At 39.3% G+C, this 24,841-nt stretch overlaps 1 long non-coding RNA gene across 2 annotated transcripts in view; it reads left to right on the forward strand.

The window, feature by feature from the left end:
* Positions 1–24,446, forward strand: part of LOC128851471 (uncharacterized) — a 61,168-nt gene extending 36,722 nt beyond the window's left edge. For both annotated transcript variants that reach the window (XR_008448852.1, XR_008448853.1), the window contains exons 5-6: positions 19,451–19,514; positions 20,479–24,446. This is a non-coding gene — a long non-coding RNA (uncharacterized LOC128851471). The remainder of the gene's footprint in view (positions 1–19,450; positions 19,515–20,478) is intronic.
* Positions 24,447–24,841: the final 395 nt, after the last annotated feature.

Here is a 24,841-nt window from a genome sequence, read left to right on the forward strand (position 1 = left end):
TTCCAATTACAATATTGGTTTTATTTTCGCATCTTTAAAGTAATATTTACAGATGCTTGCCCACTATTTGGCACATTGCTTACATTTTGTTTTTACTAATTATGATAATGTGCTTTGCAGAATTTCAACAGATATTGATCTGATCAGAAATTTGGCAAATAAGATCTGACTCTAAGAGTGGGTCAGTTTTCTCCTCTTAAATTCGTACGCACAGTAACAAACTCAGTTATTATAAGGATTTAGCAGCACTTTATGGTTATCTCCAGTTAAATGAGTTCAGTTTGCATTGCCAGAGAGAGGTAGCGGTAAGTCTGCTTGCTGTCCAATAAATAAACATATTTCCTGACATCCCAAAGACACCTTCAGAAGTCTATTTGCTTTGTAGATTGTGAGGATACACTATCGTATTACAAAGAGAAAACATACTACAGCCAAGAACTCTCACTGAGTGATAACAAAATGTTTAATGCAAAATTGCTTCTTCTAAGATATGCCCATTTCCCTTCCTTCAATTTAGGGGACAGATGCCCTTACAGGGTATTGAGGTCACAGGTCTGGATGGAAAACATGATGGAGTTTGGTTTTATTGGCTTTGGGGAGGGATTTTTTTCCTGAAACCTGATGATATAGAATTTTAGATACCTCTAGTTATCTATAAAACTTTGATAGTAAGAAACCACAAACTAAACTACCTGCCTGTTGCCTCCTCAATTTAGATCTTCACCCTGTAGAAGTGCTGTCTGTCTTAAAAGATGGAAAAGAGGTTTTCAAGTACAGCGATGCCAAATCAACAGTTTATTTCCTTAAATTTAGAAGTCACTTACCTTTTTAATAGACCTGTACATTTTGAATTTACAAGATTTGGGTTATTTACTAACCATAATAATTACTTGCTACATTAACAACATTGAAAATAAGCCATTGGAATACAAGCCTAATTTCTTCAGTACAAATTTCATATGCCGATGTAGGAGAAGGAGAGGGTGGCCATGTCTCTTTCCTAAGCATTGCTGAGAGCCCAGAGGCCATGGGCAAAAAAGAGCAGAGAGCACTTACTGCAGGGGAGGAACATGCTCTAGCATCCCACAAAATCCAGCACATATTTCAGAAGGCACAGCAGATCTATTGCCTTGTCAGGGCCACAGTAAGTTTCAGAGGAGTAGCAGAGATTGATGGAAAGAGAAGCAAAGCACGTGTTCACAACACGAGTAGGATATAGTATATTGAAACACAAAAAGATAGGGACAGATATTTTGTTCTTTCTACATTTTCAGACATTGTGAAGTGGAATGTCTTGCCTCAGGGAAGAGAATCATCTTGGTCCGTATTTCTTTGTCCATAAAATGGGGACAAAACTGGCTTCACACAAGTGCTATAAGACACACATTAGGTTCAATTTATAAAACAATGAGTGAGTAGAGAACAGCAGATACTTCTGTTGTGTCTTCACGTCATACTTGTTCGCAGCCTCTCTCTCACAGATCATGCAAGCCCCAAGGTTTACACTTCCTACTTGAGAGAATCGCATATTTTTGATAGCCTCAGACCTTCACCACTATTTTCTCTCTGCCTCTTAGCTGTTGGGAGATAATGTCCAGAAACTGCTTTTCTTGGTATTGCTGGTATAATTTCATCCATACAGTGATGATCTGACAGCTCATTGACACTATCATATGCCTTTGTATTCAATATTTGTGGTATGTTTGCCTGGTCTCCATAAGTAATTAATATTAGATGGCCAAGGCCCACTGATCTTGATCAAAACAGTTAAAATAAGTCACACACATCTTTCCTAACAACAATACAGATATCCATCACACTTCACGTTTTTCCTCCTTGAGATTTGGTAATTTATTGAGAAATAATGATCAGAAATTTTACATGAAGAACTGCAGTTCCAGCTACCCATTTTTTGTAAGATAGTCCAATTGATTAACAGTCAAATTAAACTCAAATTAACTGGCCTTCACCTGTATTTAGCTTTGAAGATAACTACTTCTATTTCAGACCTGAAAAAGGGCTTATGGGCCAGAAAGCTTGCCTGTTTTATCCAGGTATATGACTTGCTCTAATAAAAGATCTTACTTCTCCCACAAATCTTGCTTCAGTTTTATTATTGCATATGAGAACTATTGACATACGGTTGTCAATCCAAACCCATTTTCTTCCCAGACCAGAAAATAAATACAAACTCTTACCAGGTCACAGCAGAGGCTCAGTCAGAAAATTAACTAGACTACCCACATGTCTAAAAAAACTACCTTATTTTTAAGGCTGAAAGCTTGCACCATTTATAAAAAAAAAAAATAAAAAATAAAAAAAATCAGTGTTTTAGGAAGCATAAAGTGTTAGAAGTTGGACAGAAAGCTATCAAGTACTGTCTTCCCAGTCTAGTTATCAGATATTTTGTCTAATTAATTTAATTGACTTTCCTCCTATATAAGTACTAGAAGATATTCATTCATGTTTCTCATGGAAGACAGCTTTCAGCTCCTGAACTGTCATTTTAATTTCATTCCTAACAAGTAACTTGAGTTATTTTCTTCATCCAAGAGTAAATAACTCCTAATGTTATCTGTTTCTGGTCTTTGGCAGAATGCGCCTACAGTGTGAGAGAAGAGCTATAGACTTGTTGCGGGAACTAAGCTGATATTTTCTTGCACGGTAACTGGCCATTGCTACAGAATACTAAAAATAGTTGCCTATCTCTATTCCATGGTCAAAATGCGTGTAAAGATCAGAGTAGAGACACTACCATTTGTAAAACAAAAAAATAAGCATGAAGGCTAGAGAATACTTCTGGTTTTTTTTCAGCTAGAGTCATGACAAGAGGGAAGGGCCTGAAGATCTGCCAGGGGAGGTTCAGGTTGGATATCAGAAAAAAATTCTTCACAGTAAGAGTCATTGGGTACTGGAACAGGCTGTCCAGGGAGGTGGTGGAGTCACCTTCCCTGGAGGTGTTTAAGGAATGGGTGGATGAAGTGCTTAGGGACATGGTTTAGGAAGTGTTAGGAATGGTTGGACTTGATGATCCAGTGGGTCCTTTCCAACCTGGTGATTCTGTGATTCTGTGATACTGTGATTTTATAGGCTCAGCTACATCTCTGTACCTGTGCTATAAAAACTGTTAGGCCCAGAATATAGCTACTGTTGACTGAACGGTTGCACTTATTGCATTCTGAGGGATTTTGAAGGAAAAAGGCATTTTTTGATTTTTAAGCTCTAGGAATTATTATTTTAATCTAGACAGGAAAATTCAAGTGAGAGCAGAATGAAAGGGCACATATTTCCATTACAGTTCATCCTTAAAAAAAACCACAACAAAATGTAACAAAATTTACAAAATTGTAACCCAACAGCAAATTATAAGCAGGACATAGTCTGGGTCAGCATGTCACTTCCAAAATTACCTGGAATTTGCATTTCATTTCTTTTGTTAACACTTTCTCCCTCCTATCAGTTGGTTTTTTAATTTTGAATTGCTCTTTTCCTAAATGAAACCAATTTGAGAAATTATATTTCATTCAAATTTGTGTTGTATAACTGTCTCTTAGCAGTGAGGTAAAACAGATGAAACCCAGTATCTTAGACACATAGGTGCATGTCACATGTTCAAACAGAAATGGAGATTTTTGGCTTTACTTCAAGCACATGAAGAATTTTGTGGGTTTTATAGAATATTAGTAAAAAAAACTGCTATAAATAACCCTAAATACAGGTAATTTTCCCACTTTTCTCCCCAGTCTTCCAAGAATAAAGAGCTTGTGAAAAGATAAGCAAAAAGTGGTTTGCAAACCAAATATATACAGGGAAATTCTTTTTGGCTGCAAAATACTCCCTCGCCAGAGTCTCAAGAGACTTGCATAAATACGAAAAGTGGAATTGCAAACAGCTGTGGTGTCATAGGCTATCACATGTTTTCCTATGATTATCAACTAAGCAGACAAACAAAAGATGAAAAAAAGACACTGTTATCAAATTCAGAATGGAGGAGGTGAGGGGACTCCGTCTGATATTTTGCCTTCATGGAGAACCGTCACAGTCAGTTTCACCTAGTAAAAGGTTCAGTGCACGGAACAGCCAGGGTAAGCAGACACATCGCATGCCAGGGCACTACCCTGAGATATTTTTTTTATGCTTAGGACTAAATGAACATTTTAAGAAGTTTATGAATCACTGATAGCTGCACTGGCTTTCAAATATTACTTTTTCGTAGACTAGAAAGAAATAACGAACATAGGCAGAGGACTCTGGTTACATAGAGTTTCCTCAGACAAGAGTCTGAAGATTTGTCATGAATCTACTGCTGGTTTTGCAGGGCCAACAGGATCCAGGAGAATATACCTTAAATACTACTCCCATAAATCATTTCTATAAACATATTGGGAAAAGCAGGAACATAAACACTAATACCAAAATAATGTTTTAAAATGTAATTGTATGTAAAAATGACATGAAATAATGTGCTTGATTATGATGAAGGCGTGCCCGAGAGCTCCCCAGATCAAAAACTGATCACAATGTTCAAGAAACCTCTGCATAATTTCAGCTCAATGACAAATTACTGCTTGACTGGACAGTTATTCAAGTAAAATTTCCATCTGCAAGCACTGGACTGGATTTACTATTAAAAAACAAATTATGGATCACTGGCATTTCTTCATGTTACGCATTTTACCGTGAAAGGAAGAAGAAAAACGTGACAGATATTAAAGTGTTCTAGTATGAACACAAGCTCTTGTCACCCTCCTACCTGTCAAGAGAGGAGAAAAGAAGTAAACATTAATTTAAGTTTGTCTAACCTGCCTAAATAAAGAAATAAATAGATATGATTCCAACAAACTGTACATGTATTAGATCTGTCATTTGCAATCATTGCATTATATGGCTTTACAATTCAAGAAAAGCAGAAGAAAGTATAGGATTACAAATTCAACTCATGTAACGAAATAGATACATGGTGTCTTTTCCACAAAGAAGGATCGTGATGGAATTCGAAGCTATTAAATTAGATCAATTCTTGTCTCACACTGTAAGGATGCATCCACAGCCTGAGCTAGGAGCAGGTCTCTCAGAGGATTTCCATGCTGACTTTCATGACTTGTGTAGTTTCTAGTCTATTCCAGCCCCTGTTAGAGTGCAGTCAGATCATGTTCAAGGTATTTACACTGATCTGGGGGACATCTAAGCTCCGGATATATATCAACCAGTGTTTTAGGCAGTAATGCACCAGGTGTTATAACCCTGGATTGCATAAAGGAGGATTAAGACACACATTGTGGTGCCAACAGTGCTGGAGTATCTCACTGTGGTGAGCTTTGCATTTTACCCTAAACACAAAACTTGTATGCAAATAATATGCAAATTAAACCAGTCTGATCTCAGAAGTCAGGCTGGACCCAGTCAGCTTAGCAGTATGGATACATGTTAAAAGCTGAATGTGTACTCTAAGGAGAAAGGAAATTATTCATCTCTCAAACCGCTGCCATGGCTTTAAAATTCAGAACTACACTGGGCATCTCTAAAATTATTTCTATTACTCTGAAGCCATAATGTAATTTATAGTAAATAGGTTCTTGGGAGGTGAATAATTTTCTACGGAGCTTCTGCAGAAGGGAACTGCCGCTAGAGTTCAAAGTGAGCAGGCAGCTAATGGCATGGAGTCCTCTTTTGGCACACAACAAGGGACCAGGGGAGGGCGGTACGGAACAAACAGCTGAAGTAGGAGAAACCATGAAGCTCCAAACCGGACACACTAGACACTTTCTGTGTTGTGACAGGTCTGCTGTAGGACCTTTCTAATTTCTGTCCCCAGATAGTCATCGCTGCCCCCATTACCAACAGAGGTTTCCAGGTCTTTGCTGTGCTGGTTAAATAGAGTTATACAGGTGTTTGTATAACCACAGCCTAATCTAGCACCACAGTGGGCTGGAGTGAGGAGGCTTGCTTTTAATAATTGTGTTTGTTTTAATGTTAGCTGTACCTGTGAGTACATGAACCTCGGTACTGGCACACGGGCAGATTTAGGCCCCAGAGTATTACATATGCTCTATGACCTGGGCCTAAAACCACCCATAAAACAATGGCTATGAGGATTATTTCAGTCTATAAGCAAGAATGGAGGTATCAGTCTACCACCCCCCCCAATCCTTGGCATTTCAGTATTGTTCTTCACTTGGTCTTGCATGTATATATAACAAATCATAATCCAAGCCTCTGAAAATGTAAATGCCTGAAAGTCATTTAAAATGCACAGTTGCTACTCATGGCATGGAGGCAGTGTAAGAGAGCTCCCTGTGGAGCCGTCCAGCACCTGTGTGCAAATTCCCAGAGGCTGTGGGGGGGAGCTTTAGGTCTTCATTCCCCGACTCCAGACAGGCACAAGCAATAACTTCATCCTCACATAATACCTGCTCTGCTCTGCTCTCTGACAGAGAAGCACAAAGTCTTCCAAGAAAGAGAACTGAAATGTTGCCTCTGCAGCTGAAAGGTTCTTGGGCAGGAAGGCTGCCACAGGCTCTTTTGTATAGCACATTTCATTTTGGGGTTGTTGTATGGTTGAGAATGAGCATATCATGTGCTATCACCACAACCCCATGGAAATCAGCTTACTGCCTGACTGCACTTGACATGTTTAACCATGCCAAAGCACGATGTTCCAGAAGTGGGGTCTCCATTTTTGATCTGGGGCTTTTTTTTTCTTTGACTGAATTTTCAGAAAATATACCGCTTGCCTGCAAAGGTGTGTGTTAGTGTTCCTCATATTGCAAAATGTCTTTGAAGTATTCTTCTTTGCTCTCCTTTGAAGTCTGCACAAGTTACTCAGCGTTTATGCTAACTTCATGTGTGGAGAAAGTTAATTCTCTTCAGTGGGGAAACTCCAAACACAGAGGTACCAATAGGTGGCCAAGTATAGTCAGGCAAGCAGAAATTCACATACTTTGCCTAAGGTTATCATGTCAAGGGTGACAATCCATCCTTAACACACCACAGAGTCAGGGCCGGTTTTTGGTGTTCAGTGTTACTCATTTTTCACCAGCATCTAGGACTTTGAATCACAGAGGAGATTCCCATGGGGCCTGGGGAACACAAGGCAAAATGTCTCTCCTTGAAGGTCTCTTAGCCTTCAGAGGCCATGGGCAGGCTGCTGATGTGCAGGTGAATGGAGACAGCGTGATGTGGTGGAGATGGTCTCTGGCACTGCTCATGGTGGGCAGTAATTAGGTTTTAAGCCTGATAGCTCAGAGCAGGTTGAGAGGAAAAGGAAAGGTTCCAGACGTCAGAGCTTCCTCCAAGATAAGGGACAACGTGGCAAAACCCAAACAGCTGCATGAACATGCATGTTCAGATGGTGGACGCACCATAGAAAGATCAAAGACCAGGCTGGTAGTACATGAGAGAGTGTGAAAGTGAAAGAAAAAGCTAATATTTAATGTGTAAAATGGATCATCCATGTAGGGTGGAGAGAGAGGGGTGAGAAGGGTGAATTGCCGTTGCAGCAGGACTCTAAAAAGGACATGGGAGTCTGGAAGCTGCCCACACTGCAGTACTTACTATGTAAGGGTCTGGATGAGAGTACGACCTGTGCCCATTTCTAATGAACAAGAAAGAATGTAGCTTGGAGATGTTCTACAGAAGAGATCTTTACAATGCAGCTATGAGGTTGGACTAGACAAATCTGTAGACAGGCATAGGGCCACCTCAAAACCAGACCTACAAAGTGAGAAGGAACTTGATATTTTCCACAGTGATGAGGAAGGAAAGTATCTCTGTTAGGGTAAGCAGGAGTGCCTTTGGGAAGGCACTAAGAAGACAGAGATAACTGAGGAATGGAGAACAGACATAGATGCGTAAGTCACTGGCATGGAGCCAGTTGCTGTAATAATGCTTTTAGGAGGAGGTAGATACAGAGTGGAATAAAGACAATCTGAAACAGAAAAGGAATCCCTATTAAAAAAAAGACACAGATATATTTTATAGGAGATCACAGTTTGTAAAAGAATCCTCACAAACCTGAAAACCACTGAATAAAAATTTTACAGGATCAGTCAAATTGTTAAGTTCTGACAATATCTGTGCATGAAAAAATCCTTTTTCCTCCACGAGATGTTATCTCTGATTACACAAATGAAAGCCTTCTGACCAATTTTTTTTTTTCCCTGATGAAACAGAATTTCCCAGAGAACTAAACACCATTTTCTCACTGGATCTCAGTAACATCTTCAGTATAGTTCCCATGTTCATGTAATTGTTTCTGCAGCAAAAACAACAAAATGTAACATATGACTTCTATTTTTCCTGTGTTACAGACAGTAAGTGCAAGTGATATACGTTTAATTCCACACTATTGCAAATGTTTAGGGGATTTGGACAAAAAGAACCTAACAAAACAACTGAAAAAAAAAACATCAGCAAATGGCATTAACTTCAGATATTAACAACCTTTTTTTGTTTGTTTTCTCCCACTACTCATTGAAAATGTCACAGGGTCAATCTTCAGATGAAACCAGTCTGTGGGCTGTAGATGTAAATTGCACTGCAGCCCAAGCTTAGGCAGAGGAGTAATAACGAGCATGAAACAGCAAGTTGTAATGAAAAATGCATTGCTATCACAGAGGAAGATATCCAGGTATCTGAAGGTAAAAATGTTTTAGATATAAGGAGTAAATAAACTGACTTTATCCAGTGTGCGAAGCTAATGAAATTAAAGGATTGCTTGCTAACCTCTCAGTCTCTATTCAAAAATTAAGAGTTCAGTAGGATTAAATCAATCAATCACACACACTTCCTTAGCCCTGCTCCATTTAGTTCTTTACGACAAGGTCATACATAAGATGTTTAGATTGCTTGGACTCAAGTCAACAATAATTACTTTACTCTTGGCTACCATCCTTTCACATTTACCCCTAATCTGGCATGTTCTCTTCATCGAGTCCTAATATGGCCATCAGTCGAAATGATGTGAAGTATTTTCCAATGGTGGATATAATGCAGAAGACCCAGTTAGGGTGTTAAACATCTGTAAAAAAAAGAGAAAAGCCCAGGAATGTGTGCATTAACTGGTGTGAAATCAAGTCTGCTTCGATTTGGAAAAGGAGATTGGTAGGTGACAGTAGATTGTGGTGGCAGGAAATCAGTGAGGTATACAGACAGGGCTACAACTCCTTCGTGGCAGAGTTTCTGTACTACAAGGAGTTGGGAGCAAAGTGTTACTTTGTCTTCCAGTGTCCACTTTGCAACATGATAAGCCTCCATCAAAACAACCTGTCAATTATTCTTTATCCTTTCTATTGCTCAGTCTTCTGGCTGGAAAAGGATACAACTCGGTCCACATGCTGCATCCTGTTTTGAAAATAATTTGTATGTTATGATATTTAATGGTATCTTATGACTCATCATGTTGAATACACAAACTGATTTTTCAGATACAACTGTCCTTCCCACAGCTTTTAATAAGTTGATTTACCTATCACTCAGATGCATTTAGCAAAAACATTAGGCTTTCTTGACATATCCTCAGCAAGACAGAAAATTCAGAATGAAACCAGTGTAAGACAGTCATTCAGTCTCAAACTTGAAATTTATGCTCAACTAAGCAAGTAACAAAGTTAAATTTCTTCCAAATTGTTGGATATATTTAGCTGCTTCTTTTGTTTGAAAATATCTCACTGAAAGACTCAAAGCTTTGCAGATTTACTTGTCGATAAACATTAATCTGCAAATGGTTCATGGAAGCATTCTGCAGCCGATGTGCAGCTCACAATCTGTTTATTGCTCCTATTGCCTGGTAGATCTTATCACTATAACTGCTTTTTCATAGAATGACTCCTAAAGAGCTTCAAATACCAACCACTTTAATTTAAATACCCCTGCAAAGCCACAGACTATATTTGATTCCCACTAACACACTTCTCAACACAGATCCGCTCAGCAAATATTGATGAAGAGGGCAGAGTTGGGTTTGAAGCATTTGTCTAAGACCAAAATTTCAAAAGTGACTAATTATTTTGAGTACCACAATTTCAGTGCTTCCCAGACAGAGACCTGCAAGGGATCTGTATACAGAGAGAAGGAAGTCCACAACAACTCTGGGTCGAGTCTTGGAGAACATCTTCAGGTGGATGGTCGATAAATAAGATGTTCAACTTCTTTAGGCCGTTTTGAAAATCCTAGTTCACTGTGGTTTGTTGTTTGGTTGGTTGGTTTCCTAACAGAACCTGAGAGTTTTTCCCTCAGACCTGATCTCGTGGCTTATAAGATTTTCTTAGCATAAGATTTTGGGGTACCATCTTTCAGTTGTAATTAAATTCATATGACTTGTATCTGTTTTCCTTAAGGATAGAAAATGTACAGTAAAAAGAAAAAGAGGAGGAGAAAGGGGACTGTGCCTTTTAAATGACAGGGGGAACTCTCTATTGCCATAGATATAACATTTACATTTTTCAAGGTCATGTGTCAAATACAAATGAAATAATGAACCTTTGTTGCTCTGTGGTATCCCATGCCAGGCAACTTACGCATCAGCATCGATACAACAGCTTTGATGAACTGCACTCCTGTGCCCTGCTGCTCTAACCTGGAAGTTTAAAAGACAGCAATTAAGTTTTCTAAAAAGGAGCCAGAAAACCAGAAAAAAAAACGAGGCTATGAGCTGCCAGTATTCTTAATTACAGAATTGTTATTTACTACAAAAAACAAAAGAACTAAAGAAAATGTGAAGAAGAAAGGTAAATGGCTTGGAACAGGGAAGTTAATGAAAAGGTCGAACAGTCTGCTGCTATGAGGTTCACATCTGCCCCATGAGATCCTTCAACAAAACCAGGTGGGAGCCCAGGGGGAGCAAAGTTGGAGATGCAGGAACTGTTATTTACACTCCTATGATGGAGTGCACAGCAAAACCAGTCATCAAAGCTATTCTTTCAGAAGATGTAGGACCACATGAAAAAAACTCTTCCTAACTTGGATAATTTATTTTATTCTAAACTCTGTCACTGCAGTAATATCACACAGCGCCTTCCAGAAAGGCAACTTATTGTTAAATATATATTGCAAAGGAGACAGTATATTATAATACAATTTAGGTTATACTATATTGTATCATTAAAGAACAATTTTTACTTTAGCATAAAAAGTCTAAACGAGTTTAAAACTCATGCCTCTTTTCCTTTTTTATTCTCCTGTCTCAGCACAGCATAAAAGCAAGCTATGGGTAATATTTCTGTTCCTTGTGCCTTCCTAGGAAGGGCATGTTACTGAGAACTTAATAGATGACTCCAGAATTATACACGTCACAGTTATATTTTGAAACCAGTCATTTCAAGAAATGATTAAAATTTTTAGCTATTTCACAAAATGGCTGTTTCATTCAGTGATTCCATGAGATAAGAGAAGGTTTCACACCTTTAATGAAGTTAGTGAAACTAGTAGGCAGATGCCAGGTAAAATGTCTGATACTTTGTTGCTTTAATTAACTTAAAAAGACATCGTGTACTATTATTTTTATAATTTATTTACTTTTAAAGCCATACGGACTTTTGCATTTATATCTGAAATCATGCAGTCATATACACTACTTGGCAAACTGAACTTATCTTTGTAACCGAGGTGACTGTGATACCAGTGCTACATCTGTTCAGCTTTTCAGTGTATTCACCCATTTGAAGACTACACTTTACCAAGAGCTCTGTCTACAAGGACAGCATGTGGGGCAGAATTTTGTAGGGGGTGTTTGGGATGGTGCCCTAGAAGTGAAGGGCCAGTTATCTCAAAGGTATCAGTGAGTGGAAAATTTTGTGGATCTGGATGAATCTTTTCTGACAGAGCTTGAGATAGAGGAGCAGGTCTAACTTTTAGTTTAGCAGCATTTCCAGTTTGGCTGCCTACCACTGTGTCAGACATGGGGCCAGCATGTTTTCTGGATATGTTCATGCAGCAAAGTCATTAGAAAGAGTGTTGAGCACTAAAAGCACATTGTGCTCACTGCAGAGGTGGTTGATGATCCCTGATGGAAGAGGGATTGAGCTAAGGCCACGTTTGGGATTGTTACCAAACCAAGCTGCATATGGTGTGCAGTTTATTCCAGACTGACCAGTGGTGTTTTTGAGAACTGGATAAAGTGAACCCCGCAGTCTAGCCCCATGAATTATTGTCTGTCATCCATGCTAAAAGCATTTGCTTAATACCCCTTTGAGAGAGTTCTGGCTTTGTAGATATCTTGCTTTTCCATGCATGAAGCTAAGCAGAGGCCACAGAAGTTTTGATTCTTGGATAACTTCAGCAGCAAATTCAGTCTCTTTGTCACTCTGCAACACAATAGGGATGAAAATACCCAAGAACTGAAAGGCCACTTCTGATGCTCCCTCTGAGGCAAGGGTTCAGAGAGCAGAAAATTTGATGAGGTGATCTTGGTACACCATTATCCCCTTGAAATTGCCTTGAGACAAAACTTGCATATCAATAAGGTCACCTCGCCCTCCTCGTGAACATTCATGGCTCATGGTCTGTTTTACGCAGATACCATTAGTCAAGACCCTCTTTATCTTCTTCTAGCACCCAAGACAGAAAAGTCTAAAGAGCTCAACAACCAGTCTTGTGATGTTCTCTTATTTAGATGTTAAATGCTTTATAATATGAATACGCAGCCAGGTACACTTTTCAGATAATATCATATCTGTCTTCAATGCTCACACAGTGTATGGGAAACGCGTCTTTGCTGCAACGTTTCTTGGTTAGCTTCTCATTGTCACCACATCACAGAATTTCACACTTAGGAGCAGTGGAGGAAATATAAAAGAATTGGCAATTCCATAGCCAAAGAAGAGACAAATTATTATGAGAAAGCAAAACAAAATAGAGAATTCTTTAAAACTTACTCTTCAATAGTATAGTATCAAGTCCTGACTTTGATTTGGGATCCTGTGTTGCGTTTTTGATCTCAGCAATAGTTGTACAGTATTCTGCCCTTGGTATCATGTACTTTGGGCACTTCTCATACTTTTTGTAAAGTTGTTTTCTGAAGCGGCTTTCAAAATCCAGAGTCATCTCCAGCAGTCATTGCAGAACAAGCAACAGATTCTTATCCAATAACCCCCCTCTTCACAATATGCTTGTTACTGAGTGAAGCAAAGAGTCAAATAGTCTAGCAGAATATCCAGCACATCAGTCTTTTCAAAGAATGCGTGAAACTTTTAGTCATTTTACCAAATGAGTGAGTCAAGGAGTCATTTAGCAAAATGACCGAGTCAAGGAGTCATTTTGCAAAATGATTGAAAATTTCAGTCAATGACTGGTTTCAGGGCACAACTAACGCATCACTCGCTGACGGAAAGGCTCAGTCTGAAAGTGCGAAGCAGATCATGTTCTTCAAACCCCCTCTTGTGGCTGTTGAGAATAACGCCATAAAATACAACATTTTACTGTACTCTTTTGTTTAAAGACTTCAGTGATTGTTCAGGAAGAAAGGAGATGTGTGAAGCCTTGTTAAGCAGTAGAGTACATCCTGATGCTTCATATTCTTCCTTCCTAAACCAATTGGAGACAGGGAGGTGATTTGAGACAGCCAGCATATCTTCATCAAGAACGAGTCCTGTCTGACCAACCTAGTGGCTTTCTATGATGGGGTGACCATGTCAGTGGACATGGGAAGAGCAATGCATGTGATCTGTGTAGACTTCTGTAAAGCCTTTGACACGGTCCTCCACAACATCTTGCTCTCTAAATTGGAGAGATATGGATTTGATGGGTGAACTGTTTGGTGATTAAGGAGTTGGTTGAATGGTCTCATTCAGAGTGCAGTGGTCAATGGATCGATGTCCAGATGGAGATCCTTGACAAGTGGTGCCCCTGAGCGGCCTGTACTGGGACCAGTGCTGTTTCATATTTTCATCAATGGTATAGACAGCAAGATCAAACGAATCCTCAGCCAGTTTGCAGAAGACACTAAGGTGAGTGGTGCAGTTTTCATGCCAGAAGGATGGAATGTCATCCAGAGGGACCTAGACTAGCTGGAGAAGTGGGCCTGTGTGAACCTTGTGAGGCTCACAAGGCCAAGTGCAAGGTCCTACCGCTGGGTCAGGATAATCCACAGTTTCAATGCAGGCTGGGGCATGAAATCATTCAGAGCAGCCCTGCAGAGAAATACCTGGGGGTGCTAATTGATGAGAAGCTCGACATGAGCCTGCAATGTGTGCTCATAGCCCAGAAGGCCAACTGCATCCTGGGCTGCATCAGAAGAAGCATGGCCAGCAGGTCAAGGGAGGTGATTCTTCCCTGCTCCTCTCCCCTTCTCCCCCCCACCCCCACCTTCCCGCCGGCATCTTTTCTACTCTCGTGGCACCCCGCCTGGAGTATTGTGTCCATTTCTGGAATCTCCAACATAAGAAGGATATGCAACCACTGGAACAGGTCCAGAGGAGGGCCATGATAATGATCAGAGGGCTCGAGCACCTCTGCTATGAGGACAGGCTGAGGGAGTTGGCGCTGTTCAGTCTGAAGAAGAGAAGACTCTGGGGAAACCTTGTAGCAGCCTTACAGTACCTAAAAAGAACCTACAAAAAAGCTGTTGAGGGACTTTTCACGAAGGCATGTAGTGTTAGGAGGAGATGGAGTGGCTTTTAATCGGAAATTAGATTAGAAATTAGGAAGAAATTCTTCATGATGAGGGTAGTGAGACATTGGCACAGGCTGCCCAGGGAAGCTGTGGATGCTCCGTCCCTGGAGGTGTTCAAGGCCAGGTTGGATGGGACCTTGAGCAGCCTCGTCTAGTGGTTGTCCCTGTCCTTGGCAGGTGGGTTGGAAATAGATTATCTTTAATGTCCCTTCCAACCCAAACCATTCTATGATTCCTTGAAAATCTCTGGCAAAGCAGCTAATTTTTTCTCTTAAGTAAAAGTACAGGGAGATTGAGCTGGACACTTCTGCAGAGATCCAGGACAAAGTAGTTTCTGAAGAGGTTCTGTAAGGATGACAGATCTACTGGCTATAAATATTTAGTATAACTGTTTAACTAACTGTTTATATCCACTTATATCTAAGGACAACCTTTACTTCGCATTTTTTTCTGAAAACCATTTTAAAGCTTCATAGTGTTCAGCAAAACAAATTATGGCAGAAATTTTTGTCCGTGTCATATATCTTTGGTGCTGCCTTCCTGAGGAAGGAAAACATCACCTTGATTTTGGAAAATGGTATGTTGAGGACCCATTTGCAAAAATAGTACCACACCTTGTGTCCCTGTTGAATGGAAAATGACAGAAGACCGGTTAAATCCATCAGACTGGAACGTTACTTATTTTGGGGCATACTCGGAACAAGATCAGCACAGGCATGCAAAAGCCTTTGAACATCATCCGGTCTGTGATACCTCATTTTACCAGAATTCCTCTTTTCCCAAATCCCATGCACTTCCTCTTTCTTCCACTACCATTTCAGGGAATTCTTTTAAATAAGTTTTTAACCTAACGTAAGTGAACTATTATCCTGCAGTATAACTACTGCTGCAAGTTTCTGGTCTTTTTTTTATCATTAATATGTTATTTACAGTAATATTGAAAGTCAGTGGACACATAAATTCTAAGACACTAGCCTTAGGGAACCTGGTAGAAGTCCATTTCATTCTGCATTATATTCTGGCACAATGAAAGACTACACAGATCGACTACAAAGTACTTCATACCAAAACTTACAGAAACTGTGTCAGATCTAATGCAAAAGAAAGTGATTGAATTGCATAATTTAATAAAGGCTTACATTAGTCTGAAACATATCAAGTAGGGAATAATTCAAAAGTGTAAGCTGGAAAAACATTATCAACAGAAAAGAAAGAAAACAATTGGTAATGCTTTTCCCATTTGTAAGGTGTCCAACATGCTGACCATTATTAAGTTCAATGTTTTTCATTTAATGCTTAAGGGAAATAGCTCACTGAGTTTGTGCTAAATAGGATTTGTTAAAACTACATTGAAATACATTTTCACATGAAGAAATTAGAGGGGATTTTCAGGGAAATATTGAAATATTTCATTTTGGAAATGTAACAATAATATCAGCTAGATAATATTATTTTTTCCCAACCAAAATTGACACACGCAACAAAAAAAATCACAACATGAATATTGGCCATGCATTTTTTGACAACAGCTACTTCAGCAGTGTGGGTTTGCTGGTATCTTTATATATTTAGGGAACTGAAGTTTTGGTTCTGGCTCTGTCACAGTTTTTGTGAGTGCTTGAGGTCAAAGTGAGGACTTGTAACAGTGGCTCTGAATCAGCTTGAGTGTGTCTAAGTTCGAAACCAGTGGAACTCCACTGCATTACATTTTGGTACATCCTGATGTAACTCAGCTCCTCAAAAATATCTTCTTGGAAGAGAAAATTTATTAGTTCTTGTGAAGTACCCTCATGCTGGGACAACAGGGAACAGACATGAGGACAAGGGCACAACAGGACTGGCCCAAAGCTCCTCAGCAGGGCAGCACAAATTGAATTTTTCAGTCTTCAACTTACATTATCCTCATAGAAAGTTGCAACACAATTTCTCCATGCAGCATCCTTCCTAAACGACTCAGAGCACCTTTGCCCAAGGAAGGACTGGGCAGCCTTCCTGGGAGACAGCAGCAGGTGGAGAGGTGGCCTGTCACCTTCCCAGCCCTGGCCTGATCCCCACAGTCCCCTACAGTCCCTGCTTTCTTCTATGGCTGCAGGAGGTTTTGGCCTCACAGCAGGTTTTGTGGGTCCTTGAAAAGTTGACATATCCCTTGCCTTGCCTTGCCTGGTGACAGAGAACCTGCTATTAGCTTGAATAAAATATCACACAGCATTGAGCTTTTCCATCCCAACAGTTTTAATTAAGCCGGCCAGTTCGTACTATACATTTATCAACATTAAAACCAGAATTATTTACTAAAGTGAATGTAGACATACAGAGGAGTTAGGTTTTAGTAATTACTCTTAAAGCACGCTATACATATACAGCTACTCTATTGATTTCCAATATTTAATATTCCGCAGTGACCAGCACAAAGCTAGCTACACTAATGGAAATACAAGTATATTATTCTCAGTCCCTTAGCCAACATTTGAGACATTTATTTTTATTTACCTAGTACTGAAGAAAGGCTCCATCCCTAATAAATTTATCTGAGTGAGAAGTTACTTTCAAAGACCACAATACTTTGCAGATATACAATGCAAAATGCAATCTATTTTTAAACATTGTCTACTTTATTCAAGCGTTACTTTTAAAACACATTTAAAGCAATTTGCAACTGTGTCAGATATTTAGGGGCTTTGCATTATCAGCTTGCAGACTGGTCAATCCATTCTGTGGTTGTGCCATGCTGACACAATGACATTGTTACCACCTGTCGACGACAGGAGTGGAATAGGCTGACATCTCTTTCCTTTTTCTTTTGCTTACTCCATGAATATATTTCTACTGAGTAAGTCAAACTCATTTTTCAGTGTGTAACTGGTGGACTTCTAAACCACTTGGTGTTTCAGCTATCTGTGTTTCTGGAAAGAGTTTGCTAGGGAAGGCAGTGTTGTATAGTGCTTCTAGTTCTGTATTCCTCAGACCTCCCTTGTGCTCTTGTTTTCAAGGGTGATTATTATGGGATTTGACTTCAGGAAGGTAGATGTTTAAAGAGCACTTAGTTTGAATTAGTCTCACAGACACCGACTTTTCCAGGGAATTTCACCATTTACTTCTGCATAGGGAGCTTCTGGTGAAGATTAATTACATCTGAAACTCTTCCTTCAACTCAAATGCTTTTCAAGTGCTATTTGTCCCCAGAAGGAACCAAGCTGTGGGTTCAAGACCTGGTATCAACCTGTTTGTTTTATCAAAGACCCCAGCGCTAGTAGCAATTACACAATTGACAACAAAAACTGCAGCATGGAGTAGACTGTAAAAAGTAGGAAAATGCAGTTTTGGTATGTTTAAATGCAAATGTGAATGTGAAAAACCATTCAAGAGCAAATTGGCAATTCACTAGAAGACAGAGTACCTGGTTTTCTTAACCTTTCCATAGCAACTGAGAACAGACAACTGAGAGTGGTTTTAGGAGAACAGATCTGGTGAGTTAAGACTTCCCAACTCTAGATCTTCTAAAAAGCATATCAAACTGGCCTTATCTGTCTACAAAACAACTTAACAGGTAAGATCTTAGTAGTTTTTCTATAGCAGCTTACAAAGCCTTCAGTCTAATCATCATATCTATTTCTTCTCTTTTAAGTTTTGATTCTGTCACTTCCATGACTTTAAGTTGTGACGCTTTAAGACACACACTTTCTCAGAAAATAATGCTTCAAGGTGCAAAGCGCTTCTTAAAGATCAGTTCTGTTCCAAACTCTGATGTTATTCCCCATTGTATTACCCTTCTGTCCTACCTGCTGCACCTTCAGTGGTAGCCAATACAGAGAGTCTTTGCAAAATATTAGCAAACTAATCACCATGAACTGGATTTATCTGTCCAACTGAAAAATACCTAAGAGATATTTGCTTGACAACAAGTAACCTTTCTCAACATAATACAGATAAAGATGTCTTAAAGGGACATATATTAAAAACTTAGTATGTTTAAAATTCCCATTAAAATTAATTAATGAAAATGACTTTGTTCTTACTGTTGACAATTCAGGAATCCAATGCTTACGCATGTGAAAACCATTAAGTCTCAAGTAACGGGTTGACCTCTGCTGCAAAATGAAGACTGGAGAATTTACAATCCTCTCAGTCAGTTTTCCTGGCAAAGATCAGGTGCTACCAGATAGTGATCAATAAAAAGCAATGTGAAAATAATTTGCCTTTCTGGCTAGATTTCAAACGGAAAAATTAGTTGTTTTGAATGGTGCCAAAATAGTCAAGATTTTCTTGGGAAATGTAAAACTACTGAACAAGGTAAAAAACTTTTCCAAATTGTTTTTGAGGGTTTGTTTTGTTTTGTTTTGTCAAATGAACTCAACAAGCTCGTCACAAACTTACAAATAGTTTCAGCTGACCTGCATTTACATTTACAGCAAACAAATCACTCAAGCAAAAGACATTCATCACCTCTGGGAACAACACACATCTTTTTTTTTCCTTCATGGCTTTCCTGAACACTAGTAAGCTATTAACTGTATTTCCTGCTTCCTGCATTTGATTATCAAACATAGTATGCTTGCCAGACCAGATTTTCCACATGAAAGTATTCAACGTGTGTGTGTGTGTATATATATATTCTTTGCAATTATTATCCTGTTCCAACTGTTTCTACATGCTAAATGCAAAAAGCTTGAAAGACTCGAGATCTTCATTTATCTTAAACAGGAAGAGGCATTGTCTATTCTGGGTATCCAAATTATAGCACTCAAACTGATTCTCAAGAGTGCTGAAGTGCAGTTTCTTTCTCTATTTTTAATTTTAAAACAATACTCATATTGCATAATTGCACACATTTTTTTTTTTCAGATCTACCTCTTCAAGATCAGATGCACTCCAGCTACTACAGACACTTTAAAAAACAATAGGAAAGGTACTTTAATTAATTAATGCACTGTTTGAAGCAGTTTTGGATGCAGAATCTATGGGGGAAGTTTATGAATATTTTGTCTGAATGGTTCTTCTGTTTTCCAACAATTCTGTAAATATTTTAATAGTGTAGCAAAAATGACACATCCCTGATGAAAAGTTAAGAGTCAGGCAAAGGAAAAAAATTATTTCAACCTTTGTACTATTTCCCCCCCAAAAAACAGGAGAGGTAGCCTGGGGCCAGGCAACTTCAACCTTGTTAACTGAGCCATGAGCATCCTCCCAGGAATGACTAGAATTCATTGCAGGCTCACCAGAGCCCTGTAATGGATTCAGCATCAAGCTTCAAATGCAAAAGTTGAACTCGCATGGGCCCGCAAAAGGCCTGGGTTGCGAAACAGGCAAGAACAAAAGCTCTGCATGCAAACTGCTTCCCCAACCCTTAGAAACTCTTTTCTGATTATTTTTTTCCTTTTAGAAGAAAAGTACTTTTTTTCAGGCGGCATAGGCTTCCTAATTCTATTTAAATGTGAGAAAGTATTTTGGCTGAGGGAAAAACATAGGAGAAGATTTAAATTACATAACTGGGAAATAGTAGCAACACATTGCTGGGTTTGTATTTTGGTTTTGGGTTGTTTGTTTTGTGGGTTTGTTGTGGTTTTTTTTTGTAAAAAGCTTTCCATTCCCTTTTCCTATTTAAAAAAAAAAAAAAAAAAAAAAAAAAAGGTTTCCATTTTGCACTCCCTGCTTTGCTGAAATCCAGGGAAGAGGACCTCTGTGCATCTCTTTAGGATGTCTGAGCTTTCTGGAAAATGATAGGATATTCCTCATTAATATTCCCTATGTCAATAGCAAAAAGGCTTGTTGCAGTTCTCCTGGTTTCATTTTCAATCTGCTCTTGCTGCAAGGGATAATCTGCTAGGTGGGGTGGGACCTAGGGATTTCTCATATTGTGTCTTGTCCTGCAGGTTCCCAGTGTTCTCCTACCCGACATCTTGCTGGTCCCACTCAAAGTCACAGAACCCTTCCCCATTCTTCAAAGATGACACAGCACTAAATCAACCCATTTACACAAACCTGTTCTCCTGGACCATTCAAGGACTGCACTCCTCTCAGCCTGGGTACTATCTGCAGCATTTGATTTTCTTTCTTTACTTAAAAAATTGTAAGAAACTACAGACTACCAGAGAGTTTTCTTTGAAAGGCAAGTTACTAAACATAAATGCTGTAACCCTGGAACTCCTAAAACCCTCCTCCTTTCTTTACACTCATTCTCCCATATATAAAAGCACGTAAGAAGCTGCCGGTCAGCTCTGTTTCAAGGTTATTTGGAAGGTCTTCACTTTCCCTAGTGTCAGCAATGAGCCATGAATCGCAGCTTTGAGTAAAGGAAGGGCTGCTTGTTAGCTAAAGCATTACAGAATACCCCTTTCAGGTTCCCCGAAAACACTGCCACAAGGTCTAATACCAAATCCCAGTGATAAGCAGTAGTTGAACTTAAACAACGTGGATGTCAAAATCTGTTGGATCTGTACAAAGGCAAAAACACTCTACTTTGAGAGACACTGGAACAGTAATACCAGGGGAAATCAGTGTGTAAACTGTCTGACCTCTTTTTTCTTTTTCCCGATTCCTCCCTTACTCCCTCTCTCCCTTTCATCCCCAAAGGAAGTTAAAGATGTTTTCATAATGTGGATGATAGAGACGGCTGATCTGCATAATGAAGCTGAAAACAGCCTGCGTGTTTTGAAGCTCCTCCTCTGCATGTTACATGCCAGCAGAGATTTGCTGCGAAACAGGAGAACTGCAATGCAGCATTTTCCTCTGGAACTTTGCAGCTGTATTACAGTTCCAAGCACACCACGGAAGACTTTTGTTTACAGCATTTAAATTCAATTTGAATGGTAGCTGTTGAAATTAGGCAGATGAATCACTGCACATCCACTACCACTTTAGTGCTCATCCACCCTTAGGCTGTTATGTTTAACTGAATTACTTCATGTTCTCTTACAATTAATTTTACTATTGTTTTATGGTAGTGCCTGCCTCTAATAATTAGTGGTTCTTAATACTTGCTGGAAATAAGATGGCTGAGTGAAAAAGAAGAGTCATAAAGGAGCTTAAAATATGGAGGAACAAAATCACTAAGTAGAGATGATAAGGGCAGTAAGCTCAGAAGGGGAGAAACTTCAAGAAAAGCTTCATGTTGAAACCATCTCTTATTTTCTTCAAGAACAGCAGTGTTATTTCCTAATAACACTCACAATTTTTCTGCTTCCCAAACTGTACAGTGTCATTAGAAGTTCAGTCAGGATGACAGTATCTTTCTTCCAGAAGTCAAACCTGGCAAACATTTGGTAACTCCAATCCCAGGCAGTGAAGTAACTGCCTTTTCTCCTTTAAGTTTGTATTGCTTTAACACCATCCAAGCTCAGGAAGACAGAATGTTATGAGGTCATTTCCAATATATTATCCTGCATCCCAAGCCCCAAAGCACTGCTCCTATTTACTCATTAATCTGAACTCCAAATAACAAGGAAAAAGTTAATGTCCAGCTTCTCACCTTTTGGCACACCCACAGAAGTACTAGTTTAATGCACCAACATTTCCATTACAAGTTCAAAACATACTGCAGTTGCAAGTGAGAAGAATAACAGTGCTCTTAGATTAGTTCCCCGTGGAAATAGTCACCAAACCAGTCAGCATAATTATCATACTCCGGTGAAGAAGAATCCTGGATAAAAAATATACCAGTGACAAGGATGGAATTCAGCTGATGAAAAATTCTGACATGGCTCTGGGGGGAAACTATCCCAAAACTCTCACACTTTTGACATGATATGAAGATAATTCATATAGAAGAATTATATTTGCACAAAGTTAGTAAAAAGAAATCTCAAACTGGATTTCTGCTCTCTTCTAAAAAAAACCACAAACATCCTACGTGCTGGATTTAACCACTGATTTCAATAAAGCCGGGGCTTTGCTCCCATTGACTGTGATGCAGCCATCTCTCCCTAAGTCTCAAAAATACTTAGCTTCCCTCATATATGCAGGCAAATAGAACAAAAGAACAGAAACTACATATCCATCTCTCCTATAACATCTTATATTAATTGTAACTTACAGAATGATGGATGCAAGTATGGTTTGCACCAAGCTTTCTCAGTATATTTGCAGCTATACTACATAGCATCAAAGAAATTGCACACAGTTATGACTATTACAAATGATAGGAGCATCTCTCCTTTTCATATTTTTCCTGCCACTTCCTTAGAGAAGGTAGTTTTATGATGGGCCTCTATATGAATGATTATCCTCTGATTTTCTGCGTCTTCTGTTTGGATTGACTGAAGACCAATCAGGTGTTGATAAGTACACACCGTGAATCTTAAACTCTGTCACGCCAGAAATGGGGACAGATTTCTTTCTTAGCCATGTACATACAGCCCAAAATAGAAGACCACTTTCCCTTGAAGTACCTACACATTACTGTGTTGCAAATATTAAACAGCAGAGTTATTTATTGCCCAGTGAAGTCCTCTCACTCCTGAACATGACAAACTCTATTGCTTTGCCTGAACTGACCTCTGATGGAACAATATTAGTTGCTCCATTTTCTATAAAGTCTGTAGAGATGTCCAGAACATGAGATATTCCTAGGTATTTTATTCTTTTGCTGAGTAGAGTGCTGAACCGCATAATCCCTGAGTTGCTGACTGCTGAGCAGGTTTAGCAGTGGAAGGATTGCTCTTTATGTTCCCATATGCTTCCCTCAGCACCTGCCCTCACCCACTTTTAGAGACAGAATATTACACTAAAAGGACCCATAGCCCAACCTCCATCTTGTGATTACAATCACAGTTTAAATTCACAGTACAGTTTTCATACTAGAATTTGCTGTTAATTTATATTGATCCGTGATGGGAAGAGGAAATATTGCCAACCTCTCTCTACCCCAACAGACTCTTCTACCCTCTGGCCCCACACTTACACCACCAGCACTGGGGCAAGGCCGGCTGATGGGGACATGAGTGAATCCTGCTCCTGGCAGCAGTCCTTTGTAAAGCACAACTCCTTCTTTTCTGTAGCAGAACCCTAGAGCTTCTCACTGTGCCATGGAGATTATGTTCTTCTCTCTCTGCAGTAAGAGAGCACACGAGTCCTAGAAATTTCCTTCAGACCCACAGACCGCATTGCAGTTTGGGTTAGAGAAGGCACCAAGGACTAAACATAAGGAAAAGCACTCTGGGCTCGGGGGTAGCCAGTTAGACCTGGCGGAATTAATATAATCAGTGCTCAAACGCCAAGCAACTTTGATTCTCACAAAACTGCTCACTAATCGAAACTATTCAACAAATGTTTTCTGCAACCGTAATTCAGCCAATTGATTGTTTATAATCTTTGCCTGTGACTGCTGCTTTCACTTCAGGGAGAATCCTCTTTACCCACATCCATCTGCATCTGAGTGTCAGCCTTGCAAACAAGGGTGTATTGCTTATCAGAATGTCCACAGGAAAATGAAAGAGGAACAAATCCATACTTCTCAATTAATTACCCAAAAAAGCTTAACCTAGAAATCACCTGTGACCAAACAACTCTTTAAACCCAGCCTTGAATTTTGGCAACTACAGAGATCTGCAGGCTGTAGTAGCTGGGAAACATTACCACCTTCAGATAAACATAACGCCAGTGATGCATTATCATCAGTGGAAAATGAAAATTCATATACAAAAAAAAAATCCTCACGTTTCACTGCTTTGGAACTATTTAATATACTCTGTTTTATCAGCAGCGTAGCTGCCTGGATACAAGACTCAACAGATGCATTAGTGAGCTCTGACCATGCTGGAAACTGCGGTCACAAGCTGCAGGTCTGAGCTTTTATTACAGAGGCCTTCCATAGTGGGCTCTACTCGTAGAGAAGAACCTCAGTGGCAACAAACCCTTAGAGAATTTTATTCTCCATCTGTCTCAACAACCTTGAACGTGGTCTTAATAAAAAAAAATGCAAAGCCAATAGTTACACCATGCTGAAATGCTAGTCCATCTTTATTCTTTTCTGTTGTTGCAATTAAACTACACAATACTATTTAATTTCCTTAAATGGGATGGTATTTCACAGAAAATGTATGTCCTCCTTGATCCCCAAACTCCTCTCTGAGACGTAAGTCAGTGTTAATAAAATAGTATTAAATGACACTGCAGCAGTAATTACTCAGCCTGACCTAAGCTGTAAATGGCACTAAGGGAAGATTTCCTCCTCCCCATAGATATTACTCCCTACTTTTAATACCTGCATTGCTGATTGGATTTAGGTTTTCACTGGCT

This window comes from Cuculus canorus, chromosome 2 (assembly GCF_017976375.1).
Source record: "Cuculus canorus isolate bCucCan1 chromosome 2, bCucCan1.pri, whole genome shotgun sequence".
NCBI lineage: Eukaryota > Metazoa > Chordata > Aves > Cuculiformes > Cuculidae > Cuculus > Cuculus canorus.